The sequence below is a fragment of the Bison bison genome, unplaced genomic scaffold, assembly GCF_000754665.1.
Source record: "Bison bison bison isolate TAMUID 2011002044 unplaced genomic scaffold, Bison_UMD1.0 scf7180017864132, whole genome shotgun sequence".
Classification (NCBI taxonomy): Eukaryota; Metazoa; Chordata; class Mammalia; order Artiodactyla; family Bovidae; genus Bison; species Bison bison.
Genome location: NW_011494704.1, coordinates 502,743 through 517,303, shown reverse-complemented (window position 1 = coordinate 517,303; position 14,561 = coordinate 502,743). Strand labels below are relative to the sequence as shown.

At 40.2% G+C, this 14,561-nt stretch overlaps 1 protein-coding gene across 1 annotated transcript in view; it reads right to left on the bottom strand.

Annotated features, from left to right (window-relative positions):
• ENPP1 (ectonucleotide pyrophosphatase/phosphodiesterase 1) overlaps positions 1–14,561 on the bottom strand; it is a gene marked incomplete at its 5' end in the record, with an annotated part of 71,093 nt that overhangs the window by 56,044 nt on the left and 488 nt on the right. The window lies entirely within an intron of this gene.

The window sequence follows — 14,561 nt, the reverse complement described above, 5'->3', positions numbered from 1 at the left end:
CTACATACATTTGTCTCAGGTCTGTACAGGACTGCTCTGAATCCATGAAGGTATAAGCTAAACCCTCGAGTGGTAACACTGTTACTGGAGTAATGAAAAATAAGGCTAAAAAGACCACTGCATTTAGGAGCACACATTTTCCCACATGTGCTGTGGCAGTACCTGGGAAATTCAGAGTGGAAATACAGTTCAAAGAAGTCATTATTTTCAGAAAACTAATAATCAAACCATAAGAAGAAACAAAGACAATGGAGATGGAGTTGAGGGATGAATTAAACAAAAACCGTGTCCTCGTGTACCCCAATGTTCACTGCAGCACTGTTTATAATAGCTACCTAGATGTCCATTGGCAGAGGAAAGGATAAGAAAGTTGTGGTACATATACACAATGGAATATTACTCAGCTATTAAAAAGAATGCATTTGTATCAGTTCTAATTAGGTGGATGAAACTGGAGCCTATTATACAGAGCGAAGTAAGTCAGAAAGAAAAACACCGATACAGTATATTAATGCATATATATGGAATTTAGAAAAATGGTAACAATGACCCTATATGCAAGACAGCGAAAGAGACACAGATATAAAGAACAGACTTTTGGACTCTGTGGGAGAAGGCAAGGGTGGGATGATTTGAGAGAATAGCATTGAAACATGTATATTACCATATGTGAAATAGATCACCAGTCCAAATTCGATGCATGAAACAGGGCACTCAAAGCCAGCACACTGGGACAACCCAGAGGGAGGGCATGGGGAGGGAGGTGGGAGGGGGTTCAGGGTGGGTGACACATGTACACCCATGGTTGATTTATGTCAATGTATGGCAAAAAAACACTACAATATTGTAAAGTAATTAGCCTCCAACTAAATAAATTCATTAAAAAGAAAAAACTGTGTCCTAAAAAATATTTAAATTCTTGCAGAATGATTATGTCTGAGGTATGAGCAGAGATGCTTTCAAAGATTACCCCATGAACTAAAGTTGATAAAATTCTCAAAATTCCATTCATGAAAGGTGCAGTAAAAAGCTGTCTAGCAATAGGAAAATCTCATAAGGGAAATACAAGCTTAAAACACATATAGAAGAGTATATGCAGCAGCATGATTCCATTTTTGTTTAAAAAAAATAACACACACACAGAAAAGTTCTGAGGGAACAAAACATTAACACCAGATAATAGCACATACACAATTTTTATTTTCTCCTTTATACTTTTTTGTACTTTCTGAACTTCCTGCAGTATGTAGTATCCTTATAACAAAAGGAAAATATTATAAGCTGTCCATACAAAGATTTTTAAACCTAGAAGAAACCCACCTAATCCAAAACACTCAGCTATGGTCAGAGAGAGCAAAACAACTGCTCAAAGGTCACACAGCAAATTATTCTCGTGACTCTGAGTCTAAGACTCTTTACATGATGCCTGTCTCTCAAGATCTTTGACTGTCTTCCCAGAAAAATCAATGTTCTCTTTTTCTTTGAAAGTTTCCCCAAAATGACACAGGCATAATTACACCTTCCTCTGTCAACATTCTTAACATTTACTTCCCGTGAGCCGATCAGTAAGGTATTTAAATAAATACCGTACAAGCAGAGTTGTTCTGTACTTATTTCTCTAGTTAATCCAAAAACAGATAAGAATAACATAGTCTATTTACAATGCTCTTAATCCACACCCTTTCCACCTTCCCACCTGAATATACTTCATTCACCTGTTTCTCCTGGTCTCCAAAAGATTCTAATCTAAATGGTGTTGGGTGGCACTTTATAAAAAGCATATGTGTTTGAAAGATGAAGTATTATGGAATAAACTCTGTGCCAAGAATGTTGAACCTGATTCAACACCACCTGAAAAAGCCCTGATCTAAGATTCCTTTGTTTTGGTATTGTGTCAAGTATATTGTGGATTGTTGAGAAGGCACTGCAGTGGAAACTTTGAATTAAAGAGTTCTACTGATGGAGCAATGTAAAGTGAAATCTACTTGAAATTCTGATAGATGAAGAGCTGAACTGGAAAGAACATGGGCATGTTATCAGACCACAGCAAGGCCAGAAGACTGGTAGCTTAGAGAATTAAAGAACAATTAAAGGACAAGCCCAGGGTACAGTAAGGAAACACAATTAAAGAAACCAATAGGAGCAGAGGTAGACTCCTAGGAGAGGGAAAACACGCACAGGAAGGACAGTAAGAGACTGCATGCAATGTTCTGTACGCATGACAGGCAATGGGGCAACTTTAATCAATGTGCCTCTTAACTTCAAAAAAGGAAAGGGACAAATGTCACGAGCAGCACCACCACTTCCACCCAATGCCAACACAGTTGAGGTCATTAAAGAACATTTAGTTGTTTTTTAATCAGAACATTATGTGTGAAGTCAATGGCAGGACAAGGGTTGTTTGGAACCCCCAGCTAAAGAAATTCAGGTTGGTATACCTATGGAGTTCAGCCCCTCAAACTTCAATGTGCAGAGAGACCCCTGGAGGTTGTGAAAATGCAGATTCTAGTATGGTAGGTCTAGGGTGGGCCCCAAAATTCTGCATTTTGTATAAGTTCCAAGGAGATGACTCTGATATGCTAGTCTGCAGACCACACTTGCAAAGATGTAAGTATCTTCTGAGTAAGAAAACAAAAATCATTAATACTGCAGCTTTCAATAATAACATGAAAAATGACTATTTATTCAAGTCATACTATGTGCCACTTTGTAAACTGTATCTAACTTAATTCTCCTAACACCTAACAGAGTTTTATGAAGTCTACCTAATGATTATGGAAGCTGATATTCAGGAAATTTAAGTTGTTTCCATACCTTCAAACAGCTAATAACAATACTTTAAATCCAATTTTGTCTAACTTCATTTGTCAATAAGCTATAGCAATGAGATTAACAGAATTATTAGTTTTGTGATCTTGGAAAGCTCCCCAACTTTCTCTAAGTATGATCTTTTTCATCTCTAACATGAAGATAATGACAGAGCTGTGGTTTGGACCAAACCAGGTAGTAGATGAAAAAGTAAACACCAATACAGTATACTAACGCATATATATGGAATTTAGAAAGATGATAACAATAACCCTGTGTACGAGACAGCAAAAGAGACACAGATGTATGGAACAGTCTTATGGACTCTGTGGGAGAGGGAGAGGGTGGGAAGATTTGGGAGAATGGCACTGAAACATGTAAAATATCATGTATGAAACGAGATGCCAGTCCAGGTTCAATGCACGATACTGGATGCTTGGGGCTAGTGCACTGGGACAACCCAGAGGGATGGTATGGGGAGGGAGGAGGGAGGAGGGAGGAGGGTTCAGGATGGGGAGCACCTGTATACCTGTGATGGATTCATTTTGATATTTGGCAAAACTACTACAATTATGTAAAGTTTAAAAATAAAATAAAATTAAAAAAATTTTAAAAAGACATAAAAAAAAGTATCAATATTTTGAAATCAATAAAGGACCTTACCTAAATAAAGATAAAATTATTGTACATAGCTGATTCTTTTTATATGTCTTAATTTCCTTTCCCTCTTTCCCTAGTTCTCAAAAGAGTACTGAATGTACACCTTTCCTTAAAGTAAATATTCTCAAAACTTTTGATCTCAGAATCACTTTATATTCTTACAAATTACTGAGGACCCTAAAAAGCCTTCTCAGATAATTGTGCACATCCTTCTTTAAAATGACACCAAAATTTTATGGCCTATAATTTCTTGTTTTTGAATATATTTGTTTTTATTGAAGGATAATTGCTTTACAATATTGTGTTTGTTTCTGCCACACATCAACATGAATCAGCCACAGGCATACATATGTCCCCTACCTCCTGAATCCCTTTCCCATCTAGGCTGTCACAGAGCACTGAGTTGAGCTCCCTATGTCACACAACAAGTCCCCACCTCCTATCTATTTTACACATGGCAATGTATATTTCCATGCTATTCTCTCAATTCATCTCACCCACTCCTACTCCCACTGTGTCCACAGTCTATTCTCCATGTTTGCGTCTCCACTACTGCCCTACAAACAGATTCATCAGTACCATCTTTCTAGATTCTAGAGTCCACATGCATGTATTAATATACAATAACTGTCTTTCTCTTTCTGACTTACTACACTCTGTATAATAGGCTCTAGGTTGATCCACCTCATTAGGACTGACTCAAATATGTTCGTTTTCATAGCTGAGTAATATTCCATTTTACACACGTACCACAATTTCTGTATCTGTTCATCTATTGATGGGCTGTAATTTCTTAAAGGAAAAACGCAACATCAAACTTGAAATAATATTAATTGTTACATTAAAACCCATTATACTATCTTGTACTTTGATTAGAAATTACACCCATACATATTTTTGTAAATCATCCATTGGTCCCTTGGAAAATATTGGTCCACTGAGCTATGTATTCTTCCAAGCATTGACACATATCATTATAGCCTATGAAAAAAGTCATATCCCTTACTATCTCCATCGGTTTCATCAGAAAAGTCTTTAAGGATTTTGATGCTGTCAAACTTACAATGGCAGAATCAAATTCTCCAAAATTTCAATTTTTACCTAAAAGGCTGGATTTTATTACAGGTGGCAGGTACCTTGTTTCCCTGGAAGTGACAAGCTGACACTATTCGTTTTTGAGAAAATGTGGGCCAAATACCCAAGTCTGAATAACCAGTTTGTCAGTTGCTCTTTCAAATAAAAATGATATTTCCCTCTCGTCAAAAAAGGCAGCTGGTTCAGCTCACAACTCAAATAACAACACGACTGCTTTTCCTCCAGAAACAACACTTCAGTCTGCAGCAGACATGCTAACGGCAGACTTCCAATTGTGTCACACAGAATACTAACAAGGCAGGCAATTTAGGTTGATATAATGAAATCTGCTCTATTGAGGACATTTTTATGGCTTCATTACATGAAACTGGCTTTTCTGGTTTTAGTTGCAAATGCAAGAGGACATGTACAATTGGTGCCACTGCCCTCATTCCCACTGAGGTGCAAGCGGTTTTCACGCGGTGTAAACGGCAGCACAGTGCAAAGCGCAAATAATGTCTGTGCTTAGTCGCTTAGTCGTGTCCGACTCTCCGCAACCCCATGGACTGCAGCCTGCCAGGCTCCTCTGTCCATGGGAATTCTCCAGGCAATAGTACTTGGGTGGCCAAGCCCTCCTCTGGGGGGTCTTCCCGACCCAGGGATCAAACCCAGGTCTCCCACATCGCAGGCAGATTCTTTACCATTTGAGCCACCGGGGAAGCCCAAATAATGTCCATCATTGTTCAAATGGTTTAGACACACAGTCCCTCTGAAAGACTCTCAGGGCTCCTCAGAGATCTACAGACCACATTTTGAGAACTGCTGCTTGAAATATTTTGGCTGAAACTGTTCTACCTGTGTTGCCTTTTGCCTCGAAATTTTATCCAAAATCACTTACAGGTAATCTGGAGTAATATGAAACTATTTGGGGAAAAAAAGTCTCATAATGATGGTTAAATTTATTTATTGTATCACAGCATCATTTACAAAGCTGTTGAGTTTTTCAGTTCTCCCTCTGTCTTCAGAGAGACAAAAGGCTCCAGATGCTTATTAACACCAAAAAGTGTATCAAAAGAAGATACCAGCTCTGAGAACAAGCTACTTTCTCAGGACTATTTCCTGAAAACCAAGATAGAATGATCTTTAGGACTCAAACCACAGCGGTAGGATATTTGCACCTAAATCTGTGTCAATTCCTAAGAAATGGTGAGAAAATGACTGACCCAAAATGAGATGAGCTAGCGAAAATTCACTCACTCCAAAATGACTACCATGACTCTACTTCCCTGTTCTAGCACATCTAAAGATGTATTAAGAAGAAAATTCAAATTAAGAAGAGGAAAGTCACTTTCCCCAAAATTGGTATACATTGGAGGCTCACAATAACATGATTATTGACTTCCCACTGATAAAAGGAAAATGAATGGGGGAGAGGGGGTGTGTCATTAGTCCAGCATAAAAATCTGTGGTTAAATGTCCTTTCAGTTATCATAGTCCTCTACTCACAAATGATGTGACTTTTGCCTATAAAGGTAACCCACTGTTTCTATACGTGGAGTAAATGAACCAACTACATCTGAATAACTTGAGGTACTTGTCTAAAAGATTTCTTGGGTCCCTTCCTATCTTAATCTGTTCAAATTGCTAAAACAAAGTGCCACAGGTTGGGTGCCTTAAGTGACAGAAATGCACTTCTCACAGCTGTAGAGGCTCAGTTCAGTTCAGTTCAGTTGCTCAGTCGTATCCGACTCTTTGCAACCACATGAATCGCAGCACGCCAGGCCTCCCTGTCCATCACCAACTCCCAGAGTTCACTCAGACTCACGTCCATCGAGTCAGTGATGCCATCCAGCCATCTCATCCTCTGTCGTCCCCTTCTCCTCCTGCCCCCAATCCCTCCCAGCATCAGAGTCTTTTCTGATGAGTCAACTCTTAGCATGAGGTGGCCAAAGTACTGGAGTTTCAGCTTTAGCATCATTCCTTCCAAAGAAATCCCAGGGCTGATCTCCTTCAGAATGGACTGGTTGGATCTCCTTGCAGTCCAAGGGACTCTCAAGAGTCTTCTCCAAAACCACAGCTCAAAAGCATAAATTCTTCGGCACCAGAAGTCCAAGATTAAGGAGCTGATAGATTAGTTTGCTGGTGGGGCTATTTTCCTGGCTTGCAGATGGTTGTCTTCTCACTGTGTCTTCACACGGTCTTTCCTCTATGGATGGGCATGTTTGCTCAGATCTCCTCTTTCTCTCTCCCTTTTAACAAGGCCACTAATCCCATCATCAGAGTTTCACCCTCATGACCTCATAAAAATCAATGTCTGGGAATGCAGCCCACGAGTCTATGGTCCTAACACTTCCCAGCTGGAACCTACGCACCCTAATAAAGAATTCATTCACTTCTGGGAGCCTCAGTTTCCTTATCTGTAACCATACTTTGCTATTTCAGAGTGGCTGATATGACAAGGGTCAATTAAAAAGAAACAAGAAAATGCTTCTGAAAGTGCAAGGTTCTATGTGAACATAATCATCTGAACTTTTACCACCTACTCTTCCACCAAACATTATTCCCAAAGCAGGAGGATAAAAGGAAAAGTACTATTGATGCTATCTTAATTCTTGTCACAGAATATGAAATAACTAAAATACTCAGGAAACAGAATGTTCCAGTTAAAATTTATCAGAACATTCTGGTCATTCTTTTGAAAAGCTCTTTTAAATATATTATTATAAAAGATGGAAAAGCTCTACACAGTCAGCAAAAACAAGACTGGGAGCTGACTGTGGCTCAGATCATGAACTCATTATTGCCAAATTCAGACTTAAATTGAAGAAAATAGGGAAAACCACTAGACCATTCAGGTATGATCTAAATCAAATCCCTTATGATTATACAGTGGAAGTGAGAAATAGATTCAAGGGATTAGATCTGATAGACAGAGTGCCTGAAGAACTATGGACAGAGGTTCATGACATTGTACAGGAGGCAGGGAACAAGACCATCCCCAAGAAAAAGAAAGGCAAAAAAGAAAAATGGCTGTCTGGGGAGGGCTTGCAAATAGCTGTGAGAAGAAGAGAAGCGAAAGGCAAAGGAGAAAAGGAAAGATATATCCATTTGAATGCAGAGTTCCAAAGAAAAGCAAGGAGAAATAAGAAAGCCTTCCTCAGTGATCAAGGCAAAGAAATAGAGGAAAACAATAGAATCCCTAGAAAGACTAGGGATCTCTTCAAGAAAATTAGAGATACCAAGGGAACATTTCATGCAAAGATGGGCACAATAAAGAACAGAAATGGTATGGACCTAACAGAAGCAGAAGATATTAAGAAAAGGTGTCAAGAATACACAGAAGAACTGTACAAAAAAGATCTTCACAACCAAGATACACTCACCTAGAGCCAGACATCCTGGAATGTGAAGTCAAGTGGGCCTTAGAAAGCATCACTATGAACAAATCTAGTGGAGGTGATAGAATTCCAGTTGAGCTATTTCAAATCCTGAAAGTTTAATGGTGCTGTGAAAGTGCTGCACTCAACATGCCAGCAAATTGGAAAACTCAGCTGTGGCCACAGAACTGGAAAAGGTCAGTTTTCATTCCAGTCCCAAAGAAAGGCAATGTCAAAGAATGCTCTAAATACCACACAAGTGCACTCATCTCACATGCTGGTAAAGTAATGCTCAAAATTCTTCAAGCCAGGCTTCAATAGTACATGAACTGTGAACATCCCAACGTTCAAGCTAGATTTAGAAAAGGCAGAGAACCAGAGATCAATTGCCAACATCCACTGGATCATCTAAAAAGCAAGCGAGTTCCAGAAAAACATCTATTTCTGCTTTATCGACTATGCCAAAGCCTTTGCCTGTGTGGATCACAATAAAGTGTGGAAAATTCTGAAAGAGATGGGAATACCAGACCACCTGACCTGCCTCTTGAGAAACCTATATGTAGGTCAGGAAGCAAGTTGTAACTGGACATGGAACAACAGACAGCTTCCAAATAGGAAAAGGAGTAGGTCAAGGCTGTATATTGTCACCCTGCTTTTTTAACTTAAATGCAGAGTACATCATGAGAAACATTGGGCTGGATGAAGCACAAGCTGGAATCAAGATTGCCAGGAGAAATATCAATAACCTCAGATACGCAGATGACACCACCCTATGGCAGAAAGAGAAGAAGAATTAAATAGCTTCTTGATGAAAGTAAAAGAGAAGAGTAAAAAAGTTGGCTTAAAACTCGACATTCAGAAAACTAAGATCATGGCATCCAGTCCCATCACTTCATGGCAAAGAGATGGGGAAACAGTGGAAACAGTGACAGACTTTACTTTTTTGGACTCCAAAATCACTGCAGATGGTGACTGCAGCTATGAAATTTAAAAATGCTTACTCCTTGGAAGAAAAGTTATGACCAACCTAGACAATACATTAAAAAGCAGAGACATTACTTTGCCAACAAAGGTCCATCTAGTCAAAGCTATGGTTTTTCTAGTAGTCATGTATGGATGTGAGAGTTGGACTGTGAAGAAAGCTGAGTGCCGAAGAATGGATGCTTTTGAACTGTGGTGTTGCAGAAGACAATTGAGAGTCCCTTGCACTCCAAGGAGATCCAACCAATCCATCCTAAAGGAAATCAGTCCTGAATATTCACTGGAAGGACTGATGTTGAAGCTGAAACTCCAGTACTTTGGCCACCTCATGCGAAGAACTGCCTCAGTGGAAAAGACCCTAATGCTGGGAAAGATTGAAGGCGGGTGGATAAGGGGACAAAAGAGGATGAGATAGCTGTATGGCATCACCGACTCAATGGACATGAGTTTGAGTAAACCCTAGGAGTTGGTGATGGACAGGGAGGACTGGGGTGCTGCAGTCCATTGGGTTGCAAAGAGTCAGATCCAACTGAGCCATTGAACTGAACTGATGCTTTCTTTCCTTGGTAAATACATAACTTACCTTTTGTTTGATGTCAAAGGGTTTTCATATTGGTCAGCCTTCTGAATATCAGTTCTTGTTGCACAGAGCTTAGACTAACAAGGGTAATCTATGTTCTGCTTGGTCTCATTTGCTAAAAGGTTTCTTGTTTATTTTTGTTGTCTGGGGTATAGTTCATGGTTGATGGAAGCATGTTTATCTTAACCACAGGCAGATCTCTAATTACAAGTTGTATTTCAAAAGGTTTTTGTTCCTAAGTTGTTTAAAAGTTGAAGTGGCTTTCCCCCTTCTCTCTACTCTAAAAAGCCGCGAATCATGAATAAGTTATTTGGCTTCTCTAAAATGTCCATTATATAGATGAAATACATTTTCTATGTCTTAACAGTGACACAGATAGTTGGCAATGAAATTTATCAGACTCAAAAACAAAACTGAATTTAAAACTACTTTCATTTGCCTTTAATACTTAAATCTGAGGGGAAAAAAAGAATTACCTGGAGGAAGATAAGAAGCTGATTAAAAAAAAATCTATAAATATTCTAAAAAGGTTATTGGTCCCCAGTTCTTTATTATAGAAAATGCATGAGGTCTATCAATATAGTTCCAGAGATTCTCTTCAGAGTCATGATTAGGATGTGATGTGGCAGGAGATGGCAAAACTGAGAGCCTAGAGGCAACAAAAAAGTAGAGGGAATAGATTGGAAAAACACAAAAAGGTTGAAAGGGCACCTGTGTATTCCTAAGAGGCCACATGAAGTAGAAACAGCTGAAATATAAATGATGAGAGAGAGTAAGACTAGAATCTGACTCAAATCAGAAGGAAAGGAAGTCATATAAAGCAATGCTGAAGATAACAGATCCCTAAAAGAACCACACAAAAATGGAATTTGGGATGTGACAGCAAAGTCACAGAAGAGGCCTTGGCATAAGCAAAGGAGATTCATTTGTACCTGAAGGATGACCTTACTTGTGCCTGCAGGAGCACCATACCTGGGCTGTTTCTTTCTCAGGGCATGGCCAGTGACTAGATCTTGATTCTGAATCCAAGTTATCATGAAGGCCCTCTGGCCTCTTAGGTATGCTGACTTTAGTTGGGAACTTTTGTTTGTGGTTCATTCACTGCTTCTTCCATCTTGCGATGCGCTAAATAATGACATTCCCATTTTGATCCTACCCCTGAATTGATATAAGTGTCATCTCTATTGTGTGCTTATTGCGTGCTTAGTCACTCAGTCTGGAGAAGGCAATGGCAACCCACTGCAGTACTCTTGCCTGGAAAATCCCATGGACGGAGGAACCTGGTAGGCTGAAGTCCATGGGGTCACTAAGAGTAGGACACGACTGAGCAACTTCACTTTCACTTTTCACTTTCATATATTGGAGAAGGAAATGGCAACCCACCCCAGTGTTCTTGCCTGGAGAATCCCAGGGACGGGGGAGCCTGGTGTGCACAGAGTCAGACATGACTGAAGCGACTTAGCAGCAGAAGTCACTCAGTCGTGTCTGACTCTTTGTAACCCCATAGACGGCAGCTCACCAGGCTCCTCTGTCCATGAGATTCTATAGGCAAGAATACTGGAGTGGGTAGTTATTTCCTTCTCCAGGGGATGTTTCCAACCCAGAGATCAAACCCAGGTCTCCTGTATTGCAGGCAGACTGTTTGCCATCTGAGCCACCAGGAAGCCCAATTAGTGCATTTATATTTGGATTCCTGACTTTCAGTTGACTATATGAGTACATAGTTGTGTGTTCAGTCTTCCTAGCTTACCCTCTTCCAAGTCAAAGTGTTACTCAGTCTAAGTAAAAACGTACTGCATTCATTCAACCAAAAGCTTACACTGACAGTGAGGTACCGTAGGCCCAGCAGTAAACACAAATGTCTTGCTGAGTTCCTAGAAACCTTGAGTACATTTTATTAGAACATGTGAAACAAAACACCATAAAGGGAAAACAGGAGACATTTCTAGACCCTAAGATGTGCTGGTCATTTCTGAAATAAAATGCTCAACTATGGCTGGGCAGATATAAAATTTTACAAACCAAAAAGCAATGTCAATTTCAAGTTGGATTAACAGCAGAGCTCTTCTCCAGGTGGTAGTCTGGAAATAAGATGATGTGTTACAAGAAGGGAGAGAGAAGCTAACAGAATTAATAACTTTCACACTCAAATTTCTGATAAACAAGGGAAACTTCTGCCACTTACAAAGAACTCTTTCATCAAAAGGTGAAAGTTGTCTTCATTCACCACCACCCACACACAAGGCCACCTACGAACACACACAGGTATATGTATTCATAAGGACAGCAAAAGGTGACAAACACAAAATGATGCTGTGGAAGAGCTAACTGAAGAATAGAGAAGTGTATTGCAATGTGGTTGAAAACCCTACCAGAGAACAGGAAAGCTATTTCAAATTAATGTCCAGGAACAACCTTAGTGGAAGCAGGCATTTCAGTTCAGAACTTAATGTGGAACCTGGAAAAGCATTCAGATCTAACATATCTACTGAAGCATATATTTGTTTGACCTCCTGGAGTTTCCCACAGCCTGGCTCAGTGCCTAGGCATGAGGACATCCACAGACCAGGGCCAGCGTCTCCAGAGCAGAGCCTGTGGTCTGCCTAGGGATCATATGAGGAGAAGCCAAGGCAGGGCAGGACTGTGCCTTCTGCATTCACTCCCTCTTCCCTCCAGCATTTAAGTGTATCTGAAGCACTTTCAGAAAGAATGTGACAGTCCCGTGGCCCCTGCTTATCTCTCCGGAAGGTAATTCTTATGTTAATCCTGCTAGATGAAAACCAAAGACCCCTTCACTGGTTGGGCTCTCGTAATCCCAACCTCAGATGCAATTAGTCAACCCATTTCTTCAGCTTTATGAAAAGTGTGCAGATGTTCCACTTGATATAATTGCAGCTTCTCTCTAGAATACATGCCCCAGAGCTCTTTGGTGACAACTGTCAAGCTCCTTTTGGAGACTTTTCCCTTTAGAAGTGCATCATTTGGGAAAGTCTAGAGGAAGAAGGATATGGAAGTAGGGAAGGGAAAGAATGGATGCGTGCATGCGTGTGTGCCAAGTCACTTCAGTCGTGTCTGACTCTTTGGGACCCTATGGACTGCAGCCCTCCAGGCTCTTCTGTCTGCGGGATTTCCTAGGCAAGAATACTGAAGTGGGTTGCCGTATGCCCTCCTCCAGGGGATCCTCCCAACCCAGGAATCAAACACCCGTCTCCTGCACTGGCAGGTGGATTCTTTACCACTGAGCCACCAGGGTTTCATTTTCACCTGAAACCATTAATTAAGAGTTTCAAAAACACATCAGTGAGTTTGGGTATATATTAATGGCCCATTGTATTTCATCAAAAGGCATGAAGTAAGAATTATTTTCAATTCAATACGTGTTACAACAAAATACCCCACCTAATGGTGTTAAAAATTCTCATGATTGTCCTACTTGTAGCAATATTAAAGAAATTTCCATGTCAAAGCCCAGAGTTGTATCAACAGAGTAAAACCAAATGCTGTTTGACCAGCTGATTGCAGGTGTCAAAGACTGAAATTCATGTTCCAAAGGTAGATCTCTGCTGATACCTACTGTGGATTTATAGGTAAATGAATAGGAAAGATTCTAAAACTGAATTTAGCAACTGGAAAATTTAGCAAACTTTTAAGACTGCAGATAGGCATTTAGAAGTGATTTCACATGGGAGTTACATACAGATTCAATGTACAATTATTGAATGCCTGAGCCAAACTGAAAAATATTAAGTAACAGTGCTGCAAAAGCTAAGGTTTCCCTCTGACAGAAACAAAAATGGTGACTCAAAAGACTAAGTTCTTGTAAGTATCAGGTGTTCTTAAATAGTGAGATATGATGCAAAATATATCTTGAGATACAAACATTATGTGGTTTGGGACACTTACTCTTTGAATCTTAGGCTTATTTTTAGGTACTAATTATATGACACTATCTCTTTAGGAAAGTTGGTTCCTCAAAGCACTGTATCATCTCCATGACACTCAAAACACAGTGAAAAAGGAAAGTTTATGAAAGGAAAGATTTCAAATATCAGAAAAGATGTCCTCCACACTGCATTGTCCAATCATAAAACGTTAAATGACAATATAGTTTAAGGCACACTCTACGTGGAAATGTCACTTCCACATAATACAATAAAATGACTACATCTCCTTGTGGTTTTCAAATTTACTTCCCCACATACATTGTTCCACCTGACCCTCACAATAATCCTACGTGATGCACATGGAGATGATGTCCTCATTTTAACATTAAAGAAAGTGAGGTTTGGGGAACGTTATAGGAGGCCCCAGCAATTAATAAAGGCCATGAAAGCAAGAACCCAGAATTCTGGGTCCAGTACTTCCTGCCATAGACGTAGAAGGGAAAACCACCCCCACATTTCCTGAAATTGATTGTGGATCCTGCAAGTTTACCAGCGAAGTGGCAGAGGGCGAGTGGGTACTTTTGCAACAACAAAAAACGTGGTTGGAAGAATGCACGACGAATCATAAACACCTCTTCACATTCACGTAACATGAATATTGATGGAGTTTCTGAACAGCTGCAAAGAAATTCCTAAGCAGAGCCAAGAGAAAAAGTGCGTACTTTCTCAAGTTCCTGATACAACTTAAAGAGCTCTGTTACATCTTTCAAGTGGAATCGGTTAATACAAGGAAAGCATATCCCCAAAGAGGTAGAAAATTAAAAAAAAAAAAAAAAAAACCCTAACCCTAACCTTGTCGATCATCCTAAAACCAACAACTTTCAGGTTGGTCATCTTTCCCCACGAACGGCCTTGTACTCTCTGGGGCAAAGCGGTGGGATTTCCAAAGATCACGATTTTTAACAGCCTGGTTTCATAAACAGGTTCCTTCGGAGCATCATTAACACCAGCGAGAGTGAGCTATTTCCCCGAGAGGAAGAGAAGGCTCGGTGGTGATGAGCACGGATAAAAACCCGCAGAGGAGAGCCAAAAGGGGACGAAGAGCGGCACACAACTGTCTCTCTCCGGGCCCCGGGTGCTGACCGCAAGCTCGCAGCGCAGGAGCGGGTGCCGCCCTCCCCGCCCTCCCGCGCGCTG